This window comes from Centropristis striata, chromosome 8 (genome assembly GCF_030273125.1).
Source record: "Centropristis striata isolate RG_2023a ecotype Rhode Island chromosome 8, C.striata_1.0, whole genome shotgun sequence".
NCBI classification, from domain to species: Eukaryota; Metazoa; Chordata; class Actinopteri; order Perciformes; family Serranidae; genus Centropristis; species Centropristis striata.
Genome location: NC_081524.1, coordinates 32,090,229 through 32,103,765, shown reverse-complemented (window position 1 = coordinate 32,103,765; position 13,537 = coordinate 32,090,229).

Genomic DNA, 13,537 nt, shown 5'->3' with positions numbered 1-13,537 from the left:
CAGCCTGACAGCTCCACAAAAGTGGAGACAAAACATCTCGATCGCACCCTGGTTGCTGGCTTCAGAGTAGGTTATAAATCCCAACCACTCCATGTTAGCGGATGAACATGGGCCATGTGGAAAAAAATTACATTTAGATACATTTTTCCCAAAGATGATTCGATGACTTTAGGTAATTCCTATCACCGTAATGATTGGGTGTAACCCTCTGTTATTGACTCGCAATTGAGTTGGGAGAATGGGCGGGGCCTTGATACGAGGCCAATCACTACTGCGCAGACTCTGGCTCCAAATGTGCAAGGTGGCATTGCTCGTATCCATTCATTTTTGAAGACATGACATGTCCTCCATCTTAATATACAGTGTATGTCATGAACAGGTGAGGTTAGCCACTTTACTGTTAAAACTTAACAGAACATTCTGAAAGAAGTTATACTGCATCTGTTGATTTTATACCACACCTTTAAAGTTCTTAGCTCTGGGGGCAAAGCTTAGGTGAACCTTTCCAGTGTTTTGGAATCTCTCTTAAGAAGAGTTAAAGCATTGATTTACAAAGAGTGAAAGGGTGCAGAAAGGGCTTTATAATGAAAAGCTGCTCTCTTTCTTTTGTTGCACTCATGTCATATGGGAAGATACTTATACAGCATATTCTTCTTATCAATTTACAATTGAAACTCCTTATTGGTAGTGCACTGTGCAGTGCAGTGATTTGCTGTTTCAAATGAATCATATCCCTGTGGTGGATGTGTGTCCAATGTGAAAAGGTGCACCATCCATAGAAGTCTGGACACTTACAAGTCTCGTTGTTATTCCCATATGACGTGAATGCAGTATTTTTCTCAACGTTTACAAAGTGAAGAATCTCAAACTGATCACTGATTGGTAGATATAATCTCCACCAGATCAGGTGACCAGGTGAACATGTGACCAGAAGAGAGACGGTGTATCATTGCTGCTGTGACTGTTTCATTTTTACAGAAACAATGACTTTTGTTTCTTTTTTTTATATGAATGATGTTGCAAATTGTTTTAACACTATTATTGTTAATGTATTTCTTTCTACAAAGTTGAATGATAACCACCAAGTAGACACGATGGACATGTTCCAATCCAAATATTTTGTGATTGCTTTGCCTTCCATGTGTCCTTGCGCTCTTCCTTTCTTCACATACTGTATTGAAGATCGCTACATCCCTCTGTTTCCTTGCATTGTGTTGAATGACCTGCAAGAAAAGGAGCAAATGTGAGAGAATACATGAATGCACCAAATGGAGAAAAGTACTACCTGATAACAGGAATGTGAATAGGGCACTTGATGGAAGGGAACAGCATTTTGGAATGAAACAAGTCCAGTGTTTGCTAAAGACCAGGAGCAGACATGAGTTTAATTCTTATGCACTTTTATGTCTCTCCCGCCGTCAGGCATGATGCTTGACGTATACAAGATGAAATACCTCAGTGGTTCTTTTTACATTGCATCAAGGCATTAGGATGCCGTCCAAAGACTGATGCATTCTGAAGGTCTCAAGTAATTTATGATCTGTTTGTGATATTAAATAAAAAGTTGTCCTTTTTTATACGCAGTTCCTTATTAAGTCAAAGCTGGATTTCTCTGCCTTGTCGGCCCTTTGCTGTAGCCGTTTACTTCTTGTTACATTGTATTTCAATGCATTTTATATATATAGACATTTTTATTCTATTTTTGCTTTGCTACCAAAGATTCTCTATTTTCACTCATGTTTTTATAAGAAAAATGGGAAAATGTATTTGTTGTGCTTTCAACTGTTCTGACAATGACTTGTATATCTGACCAAAAAATGTGAAATTATGAGCTGGGGGGTTTGTCTGCAATAACAACAATAAAAATGCAATTTGTAGGGATAAGTTATTGATTTCAAGAGAAGTGATGAACCTGTGTTTTTGTACTTAGATAGAATACCAGCATATTTATGTAAGATAATTCTGTGGTTTATAGGATTCTGTAATTATTAAGATGTCCTGTAGTATACATGTTTAACCCCTAAGGTTCCATATGTCTACGCTGCAAAAACAATGAATACATTTAGAAATTATTTTTTAATATATATATATAACATGAACAGAATTGTTAGGCTTCACATTTTTTGCAGTGTTGATACACTAACCTGTGTTCAGTTCTTGATATAATGGATAGTAAAGCCAAAGCAGACTGAAAACTTTCATCCGAAACATTTGCACAAAAATGTAATTATCTGCAAATTATGTGTTTTAAAGGTGCCTTACTGCGCAATAAGAAACTGAAAGACTGAGTGACATTTTTATACACTTTTAAGGATAGGTTTTATTTTGACGTTTAATGAATGAGACCAACAATTGAACCATGAGGTTGTTTCCATGCCAATCTAGTCATGGGCAGTGTTATCGTAAAGCACTTTTGTGTTGTGCCAAATAAAAACAACTATTGTTTTCATCTGATGTTGTTGTAGTTTTTATTTAACTTTTTATTCATCTATTAGATGGCTCTTGGGATGCCCTGGGACACATTATCAGTGATGTAACCTGGTGCCATTGGGTGTTTTGTTTTGGGTCTTTCAACGTCAGGCATCCTCACCCAGATCACCCCATTAGGCTTGATCAACACATGGCTTGTGTCCCAGTAATCTCTATAAACTTTTGTTTCCATTTGTAGTTTGAGTAGTATTGACCAATCACTTTTGAGCAGGCTTTGGTTGAATGCAGGTTCAGTTTGTGTGGAAAGCAACTGAGGGGGAACACATTGGCCAATATGCAATCCCCATAGACTATTGAGTGACAACGTTTTAGCTTTTTTAAAAATGTGTCTTTTTTCATATGCAGATATCTGTTTATAGAAATAAGCTGAAATGTCCTAAAATACCTACAAAAAGTATAGATGAAGTTGCTTATTGGACTGTAGACATTTTCCGGCAAACAGAAGAGGAAGTCTCGAGGGCGGCTGTGGCTCAGTTGGTAGAGCGGTCACACACTGATTGGGTGGTTGGTGGTTCGATCCCAGACCATGACAGTGGAAGTATCCTTGGGCAAGATACTGAACCCCAAATGTCTCCTGACGCTGCGTTCATCAGTGTGTGAAAGAATTCCCAATGGTGACTGGTGGCACCAGTGTCGGCCACCAGCATGAACGTTGTGTGAACGGGTGAATGAGCGCAGTCTGTAGTGTAAAGCAATTTGGATAAAAGAGCTATATAAGTGCAGTCCATTTACCTGAATGTCTATTGTCCGTTACCTAGATAATCACTGGCTACACTGGAACCTCAGAAACATTGGCTGTTGCTACATCAGACAGATAGCTGATGGGTTCTGAGACTGGCCCAGTAGAACTAACACTCTGAGGCTTGTTCCATTTGATCCAGCCATGTTTTTACACCTTCTGTCATCTGTGAAAAGAAAAAAATATAAAGAATTTGTACCCAAAAAGACTCAGGTCATTGGTTTATTAACTATAAATGATGTAATGTGAAAACCACACACTTCTCACTGAATTACCACCTTTACTGCAAGAGATGAGTGTGCACTATGCACAATATATTTTTTCTACATTCTGTCATTCACAGAAGACTGAGCACTTTGCTGAAGGACAAACCTGCAAAGTCTCAACATCCACATTATTACAACATTCACTTTAACCATCAGGTCTTCATACATGGACCTATTGTCTTCCCAAATCTGGTCTTAGAGGTATCATATTTTAAAGTCAAAGCAAGATACTGCTCCATCCCATGAGCATAACCTTAACATCCCATAATGCAACTCGCCACACAGTGGGAACCTTTTATGGTGCTCAGAAAAAAATGATCCATTTGTGAACTGAAACAGGTTTTCTTCAGCATGTGTGGAGGACAACATACACACATCTGTCCCTTTAAAAGCAATGCATTATGGGTAAAAAAAAACTGGATGAATCCATTATGGAGAGTACAGTCTTCTTCCAAATAAATACTTGTCCAATTGTGGGAGGTGAAGGATTGGCATGTATTAGTATGGGTTGGAAGAAAAATGTTAAATCTTAATTAAATAAGTAAAATAATTTAATTCATTTGGGAATCAATCTGGCCCAAAATTTTTGAAAGCCTTAAAGCTACAAAATAGTCAATAACGGAATTTATTGGCCTTTATTGGCCTAGTCTGAGCAGGTTGGTAATGGAAATATAAAGCCTGGTAATCAACCCGTTTTTGGCTGCTTGGTCATTACTGAGCTGTGCTCAACAGTTTCTTCTTTTTGACCTCTCCATTTCATTCAGTTCAGAGAGCGATGGGATCTTTATGTATAACAGAGTAAATTAAAGCTAAACCTGAAATATGATTTAGACAAACAGAAGACCTACAGTATAAAGCAGCATGAATACAGATACAATGTGAGCTTTATTATAGCCATTACTGTTATTTTATCCTCTTTCATTTGATTTCTCTTGATCTGAGTTTCTTTGGATGGCTGCTTTTGTCTGTATAGTAGCAGAGGTCACATAATGACACATCACTTTCTGTGTATCCCTGAAAAATGCTGTAAAAAGACTTTTGGGAACTGGGAGTTGCTTGGTATTGGGTTATACAGAGAACTTCGGCACCAACTTGTAGGTGAACTGCCATATAATGGCTACACCTTTCATATTTTAATTACAAAATGAAACAATATGCTACCATTAGTAAATAAGTGAGTTATGAGGAAGTGTGCAGTCCAAAGGTGAGTCAGTCCATTTGAATCTTGCCAGGATTCCCAGACGGCCGGTCCAAGCACGGATTTGGCTCTAGAGGAAACTGGATGTTTTTTGTGTGTGCTACAATAGGTGTGTGCAAGCAAAACTAGAGGGGGAATACAGATACATAAATTTATGGACATCAACAAAAGTGCTGCCCAACATGTGCAAACACACATTTACGACACAGTGATCACAGTGATTTGGCTGACTGGAGATGACTTGTTGCTGCTAGAAAATGTGTGTGAGTGTGTGTGAGTGTTTGCTCAAGAGAAGGAGAACAGAGGTCCTTTATCCACCAGTATATCAGAGGGTGAACGGTTGTTAGGGCAGAAGTAAACTTATTTACTGGGTACAAACACACACACACACACACACACACATACACACACACACGCACACACACACACACACACACACACACACACACACACACAGTATCAAAATCAGAGTTGAGTGTAGAGCAGATGGATATGTGCTAATGCTACTTAATTGTTGTTCAAGTTTGGCATTAAATAACAGCTGATGGTGTGAATTACCCCTTAAGGAAAATCTGTCTGTCTGTCAGTTTGTTTCACCGTGTTTCTTTATTCCCTGTCAGACTTCCTCTGCTGGCTGTCTTTGCTGGCACTAATAATGGAAACTTTACACGATCAACAGCCCAAAGGTTTTGTTTTGAAAAATGTTCAAGGGACCAAATTGTTTTTTCCATTGATGTTCTCAAGTTTGTATTGTCATTACAATTTACTGGAAATTAGATGGGGTTATGTTTCAGCAACATTAAAGGAGTCTGGCGACAAAAATAAAAGCAACAATGAATTGATCCAACAAACAAGTATGGCCCACATTGCCAAAGCCTGATATGTTTTATTCCTGAAATACTCACTAGAACATCAAATATGTATTAATCTGCATGAAAAAATTGTTTCCAACTAATGCACCATTGACTTTTTTCCAGTAATGTCTAACTATAGTGCTGTTTGAGGAAATTACAAAGCCTATTTAAATAATGTATCCATACGTTAGCCTAGTTTGAATGTAATTTCTAACTTAGGTTGGAGTTTATGTGCTACCAACATTTTTACGGTTGGCACCAGGGCAGGAATTTCACGCAGAATGAATTCCGAATGGTGGCAGGTGGTACCATTTAGGGTAGCCTCTGCCATCAGTATGAATGTGTGTGTGAATGGGTGAATGAGCGCAGTCTGTAGTGTAAAATGCTTTGAGTGGTCGCAAAGTACAGGTCCATTTACCATTTACACAAATCTATCACCGGCCAAGCAAGGAGACTTCATCAAATGCACTCTAATCTTTCCCGCCATAGTCTCATTTGCTGCGCTAACGTCACATTTCAAGCTACTGAAAGTTTTTTTACATGATCTATAAAATAAAGTTATTTTGCGTTGTGTTGCCGTTGCTCAGCAGAGTGTCTGTCACCCGTCAGTCAGTCAAACCCCGACCCACCTCTCCGTCCTCCTCCGAGACATGCAAGAATTCACATACTTACACATGCACTGATCGCTCCGTGTCTCACCGTCACCGCGCGCCGAACTAAACACTATCAGCTTGTCCGGGCGGTCAGAGGTCCAAATGCACTGTTGCATGTGCCGTTCAGTAGCCGCGAGCTAACATTGACTAAGAGTTAAAGCTGTTTTAATCACACTAAACTGTGACTTACTGTTTTGAATAACTTCCTGTCGCTAAATGCATGCAGCTTTCAAAATATGTTTTAATAGCATTGACCACAGAATTTACAAGAAGACTGTCAAAATAAGATGCCTTAAATAAAATATACAAGAACCTTTATTCTCCTTTAAAATAATTCTTAAAATATGAAATGATTAAGATGAGCGTATGATGGAATAGTTGCATTAGAATGTGTGAGAGGCACCAAATTTGGGCTTTTATGGAAAAAATTGGGCCAGCTGACATTGGGCCAGAGGTGGGGTACACAGGTCACCAGACTATCGCAGGGCTGACACAATCACGCTGTCATTCACACCTATGGGCAATTTAGAGTCACCAATTAAACCTGAGTGCATGTTTTTGGACTGTGGGAGGAAGCCGGAGGACCCGGTGAGAACCCACGCTGACACGGGGAGAACATGCAAACTCCATACAGAAGAGCCACAGGCTGGAGTCAAAGCAGCAACCCTCTTGCTGTGCGGCAAGAATGCTAACCACTAGACCACTGTGTAGTATCCATCCATCCATCCATCCATCCAGGAGAAGGATAACTACACAAAGGTGTGGCTGTGGCTCAGCTAGCAGAGCGATCACCAACTGAAGTATCCTTGGGCAAGATACTGAACCCCAATGTCTCCGATGCTGCGTTCATCGGTGTGTGAATGAATTCCCAATGGTGGCAGGTGGCACCAGTGTGCCCTGGTAGCCTTGGCCATCAGTATGAATGTGTGTGTGGATGGGTGAATGAGCGCAGTCTATAATGTTAAGAGCTTTGGATAAAAAAATCCATCCATTTCCAAATCCATCCATTTATCAAAAAGATGTCAGAGCCTTCAAAAGTCATTGCATTGCTTTTGATCTTGCATACATTTACAGTCGGTAGCTGTGTTGACATCTACCCCTGTGCACAAAGTATACCATATATAATCCCAACCACAACTTACCACTGTCTTGTATTCCTTTTTACAAACTCTCTGTTGTTGTGTCTCTCAGTGAAGTAATTCTCCTCCACGCAGAGGAGAATAGCACATGTGGGCAGAGCAGCAGCACAGTAGAAGCAGCCAGGCTTTCTCTCAGTGCGTCAGCAGTCAACGCCATCATTACTTCATCTCTGCCAAATACATTACAGCACTGCTCAGCGCTGTTGCTCGCTGGCTAATGGCTCCCTACTGGCAAACTGTCTCCAGCAGCTGACTGAATCATACCCTGCTTGTCCCTCTCAGCTGGTCGCTACTTTTCTTGGGGCTTTGCAACTTTACAGCCTAGCCCTTCCCTATCCCCTACCTTCTAAGCCTACCCTTACACCTAAATCCTAACCATAATCCTACCTATTTTTAACTTCAAATCTACAACAATGGACTTCACTAGGACAGATTGCACCACAGGGTCTTAAACTTTGCACAACTAGGCTGACATAAAGTTCTGCTAGCTTCACAACTCCCAGGTGGTGATACTATGTCTAATGTGTTTTGTATGAGTTGGGCCATATACTTTGGAAGGTAATTCTGTATCTGTTTTCTTACTTTTTGTAAAACTCTCAGAATGATCAAATTAAGTAATGACTGTTATCATAGACACTGTTTTTTGCTTGTTTTACTCTTTGGAGTATTTGTTGTAAGATGATAGAGATGTGTCAACCAGTAGTGTAGGCAGTGTATTTTGAAATGAATTAAGTTGTGAAAAGTTGTTGTAAAGTACCTCATACTCTTATAACAGTAATTTAATGGTTTAAGGTTAAAGTTGTGGGATTTAATCCATCTCACCAGTTGTTACCTTTGTCTGGTTTTGTACCTAAAATAACTAGAAGGACAAAACAATAAGCCTTTATTAAAGAATACAAGCATCATATGTCAATCAAGACAGAGGAAGAACAACTTGGCAACGCAGCAGGACTAGTACCAACTGGACAGACCTGTAAAGGATTGGTTACAAATAAAAAGGAATCACTCACTTTTTTCTGAATCAATAAGCAGTCTTGAGTAAACTTGAGGATCATATTTATAATACAATTTACCATCCTTCAGCAGAAAACGATTACGACGACCTCCCCATTATGACATATTCTGGACACAATATTGGCAGTAATAGTGTCGATCTGAGGAACAAGCTGCTTTGCATTGACCTGCTGCCTTTTTCCATTCATACTAGTCAGAAAAATGACCGGTAGCTCAGCTGGTGGTGAAACTTTGCCAGGACGGAATATTTGTGATTTTAGAGCTCCAGTACCTCCCCACTGAGAATATGCTCCATGCATCAGAGAAAGAGAGTGGTAGAGGGAAAAACCCCAAAGTAAATGTATGACTTGATGTTTATGTAATGACTATGATTTTCTCTTTGTCCCAGAAGAAAAACTGCATCAGCTTCTGATTGCTGGCAGGCACCATGGTCAACTACAATGCCATATTTACTCAGAGATAGCCAGTCATATTGCTCTTTAATGCAGAGGGGTGCCAATTGTGAACCATAAATTCCAGTGAAGAATGTTATTTGAAATAAATTGTACATGAATAGGAGAATTAGTAAGAACATTCTCAAATACTGGGTTTTCATTGTGTGCTGTGTCATAAATCTGAGAAGATGAATCTAAATAAAGTCAACATGTGCGAAAGAATAGCTGTAAATTACACAGTACATGAATGGGATAGAAAATTTTAGGCTAAGAGTTCTCAGTCGAGTTAGATCAAAGGTGATGGATGGAAGAAGCAGTCCTTTGTTTAGTGCACCAGAGGATTAGTTAAGCAGGAGGCTGTGAAATTGGAAGGCAAACTGGCCGCAAACTTGGCTACAGCGTGTGTAAATTTATGCCAGAGATGCTCACATCATTTTTTTGCCAGTCCAAGTCAAACCTTAAGTCTTTGGATGAATCAAGTTTCAAGTCTGACGGTTGTAAGCCATCCAGACTGCTTAGGACACTGCATTAGGAATTCTGTTATCAACTGTATCATCAATACTACTTAAATGTTAGCATATGGTATCAGTAAATGTTACTTAGGGAAACAGGAAAAACAGCTAATCTAACATTATTAGGCATTAGTACAGCCGCATAAACATGATTTTTGCATTTAAGATCAGTGTACACTGAAAAAAGAACCAACTTAATTGAATTGTTTCATTTGGTAACACCTAAATGAATTAAGTTCTTTCAAATTAATTTAAAATCAATTGTGTTAATCTAACTTATTAAATTAATTTGAAAGAACTTAATTCATTTAGGTGTTACCAAATGAAACAATTCAATTAAGTTGGTTCAACTATTTTCTTTTTTCAGTGTATGATGGTAGCTGGTCCTGGGGTCTTGGGGTCTTGGTTAACTGACATGTCAGGTTGGGTGTTTTTCACAATTTGATGCATCCCATACACCCCTGCCCTGTGGAGTTCTCCCTGTGTTTGGGGGTAAAGACACTTTAATTGAGATATCTGAAGTATAGCCTTCGCCCCTGCTTTCTTCACCACAATAATTCTTCCTCTTCCACTTCACTTCACTTTGCTTTGGTTCTTACTTTTCCTAATTTTTCTTGTCCATGTCTTTCACCTCATATTCATAATCTTCTTCCTTTCACTCCTCCCCACCCCATTCTCTCCATCATACTCCGTTTTACCTTTCTCTTCCTCTTCCTCTCCTCTGAACCCTCTAACCACATAATGAGCCTCATTCAGAGCTAATTGTTTTAAAAACTCCCATGTGTTCCAAAGCCTCAGAGAGAATTAAGCAGTCACTGATGATAGCAAAACCATTTTCTTTTTGCACGCCATGCACCAAATATTTGAAGATTAAATACCACAATATTTGTTTGGTATAGGAGTCCTCATAAAGTACACAAATTAAACCAGAAGATGCTATTCATAATATACAATATTAGAAGGTGGTTTCCATCTTTCTCTTGGGAAACTGGAGTTGCTAAGTGGAGCTTTAGTGGGTGACGTTGGTAGAGTCCAGACGTCTGTTGCCCTACAGCTAAATGACTGACCACCCACAGCTTAGCAGACTCAACTTTTCACACACAGTCAGGTGATGTAAGCGTGCTTTGTTGTAAGTTCGGATATCTGTAAGTATTATCAGTTGTGATAAGATATTGCTCAAAAATGTATTCATGCATCTCTGCAATTCAACTGGGACATTTTATAACCATTAGGACTGATGAGAGAAAGTAGGAAGGCAGTAGAGCTTTTGCTATAAGCACTTAATATAAAGTAGAAGTATTCAGATTTCTTATTTGAGTAAAAGTACCAATATCACAGTACACCGTTCAGTGGTTCCCAATGTAGGGGTCGGGCCCCTCCAAAGTGTCACAAGATAAATTAGAGCGGCTGTGAGATGAATATCTAAATTGAAAAAGTAACTTAAACCATATTTAGGTGACTAGAATGTTATAATTGATGCTTTCAATAAAGCATAATTTACAAGGTAGCTCTCAAAGCATACCCTGCTCTATCATCTATTTTACTCTAAATGGGACCATAATTTATAATATGAACATCATTGTGTACTAAATAAGACAAGAGATAAGTTATTAAGGCCATAAACCCATTAAGAAAATGTTTATTGAGGTAAAACATCAAGTTAAAGTAGGTCTATTTTTCATAGAGTTCTACAGAGTCAGACTTCTGTCTTCTTCAACCAATGGAGTCACCCCCTTCTGGCCATTAGAAAGAATGAAGGCTAATGGCCTTTTTGTACAGGCTTCACTTTTCAGACCTGGAGGTTGCCGCTTACCTGCTTCAGACCAACCTGAAGCAAGTAAGACTCTTTGCGTGGTACTTGTGTCTTATATCTGTGTGTGTGTGTGTGTACTGTATGCGTAAGCTCACACTCAATATGTGAAAGACAGCGAGACAAAAAGGGAGAGAGATCTCCAGCTGTGGCCTGATTCCCATAGGGAGGGGGAAATAAGATTATGCGTTAATGTCTGGAGAGGAGTTCACAGCTGGGAGGATGGAGAACAGAGAATGAATGTGTGTGTGTGTGTGTGTGTGTGTGTGTGTGTGTGTGTGTGTGTGTGTGTGTGTGTGTGTGAGTCTGTCTTAACTGAGAGACTGCCTGCCAATGTGAGTGTGGTGAGTAATGTTTCTGAATTGTGATATATATTGTGAGTGTGTATTGTGAAAAACTCAATCTTCATAATGAACATTGTTCAGTTTATTTTTATTCCTATGCAAACCTTCTATCCAGACAGTTCACAGAGAGAGAGAGAGAGAGAGAGAGAGAGAGAGAGAGAGAGAGAGTTTCTCCTTTTGATGTTTTTAGCTGTTATTCGCTGCTATTTAAAACATTACCCCCCCAAAAAAGTTAGAAAGCATCTTGGGACAATAATTTGATAAAACGTAATAAGGTATAAGAAAAAGACCAAATCTGATATATCCATTATAGAAGTCACTTAAATGCCTTTGTGAAAATTAAATTAATTTTAAAATGAGGGCATATGCATTGACTTTATATCAATTACATGTCAGTGGAATTACATAATTTCTTATTTTAATAATTAATACTAATTTAGAATATTTGCAAGGGTCACAACGGTCAAAACTGTAGGAGGTTATGATGTTTGAGAAGATATACAAATCTTTGTTTGAAGGGCACACAGCATAAACAAACAGCCATACAAATAAACTACATGTAGAAAAATGGTCTTCGAATCATAATATAAAGGTAAAAAAAATATATTTGTATGTTAATCACCTCATCTGGCAGGAGGCCAGATATCCCTGCTTGTACTGTAACTCCAGGCTCTACTGTCAGATAGTTAGGCTCTAAATTGGGCCCACAGTGAGTAGTGAGACGGAGGGTACATGTTTGTTGTTTGGGTGTGTGTAATAATCAATTTGTAGAGTATATCCAGTCTTCCCGATCTTAACAGGACCCATGAGTCTTCTTCCTTTTTCTTTCCCCCTGTATTTCAATTTGTGTCTCTTGTTTGCCGTCTGTCTCTTCTTTTTACACACACACACACACACACACACACACCCACACACACACACGCACACACACACCATCCAAATCCCACATTGCCCATTGCACACGCTCTAATTTGATAAAGCTGAGTAAATTTGACCTCTCCCAGTGGAAGCTGATTAAAGAACCATTGATTCTTATGTGGGAGGGTTTCCTTATGTGTGCTTGATGACCACTTCAGGTTCTGGATGGCGATAAAGATGACGACAGTTTGGGGACTGCAGTACATACAGTAAAAACAATCCCCTTCATCAGATCCTCTATGAAAACATAAAGCACAATGTGGAGCAGAGGCTGGTGGAGTGTATGCAGGAAGCAATTTTAGCACTCAGTAGGAACATTTTAACCTTAACTTAGGCAGAATGCTTTTTTATTTTTTCCAGCTCAATACGTGGAGTATTTGAATCACTTTTTCCACTACAAAGACAACAACGTTTACAATTGCTCTAACATCCACAATAAAACCATTAACCAATGCAGCAATTCTCTAATGCTGACAATGATGATAATGAGTAATGAGGGTGGAGTGGCTTTATGTGTTTGAACACCAAAATCCCCACCGGGATAAACAGTGAAACCATTATTATAGCAGAAAACAATGCAGAGTGCTGAGAAAGCCCCGACATGAAGGGAGTATGGTGCACGCACATCTTGACAACAGACAGTCATAACAGATTTCAGACGGACACATTCTGCTTTGTTTAATGCAAGTCAGGGAGCACCACCACGGCCCCGACTTCCATGGTGAACGAAACACCCATCCGGTCTCCTTGGATTCTGATCCAGATCTGGACCAACAATAAGAAACACTCCAATAAGGAAATTCACAATTGGGTTTCTTTCTTTCTCAACCTTGGAATTACTGATTTGACATACACATACACACACACACACACACACACACACACACACACACACACACACACACAAACATCATCCTAACACAAGGTTCACTTACTTAACTTCAGTTTATGTGTTCTGAATAAACAACACATCCTCATGCCAATTTGTCAGATACACTTTGACACACAGACACTTTGACATCCTTTCCTGCCAGCTTTGGACATGTCAGGGATGGTGTGTGGTCTTTTCAAAATAAACATCCGTGTTTACAGGAAATTGTTAACGTTAGGCAATATCTACTTCAGTACATAACTACTGGATGCAGTTATGCAGGTTGACTCCAAAT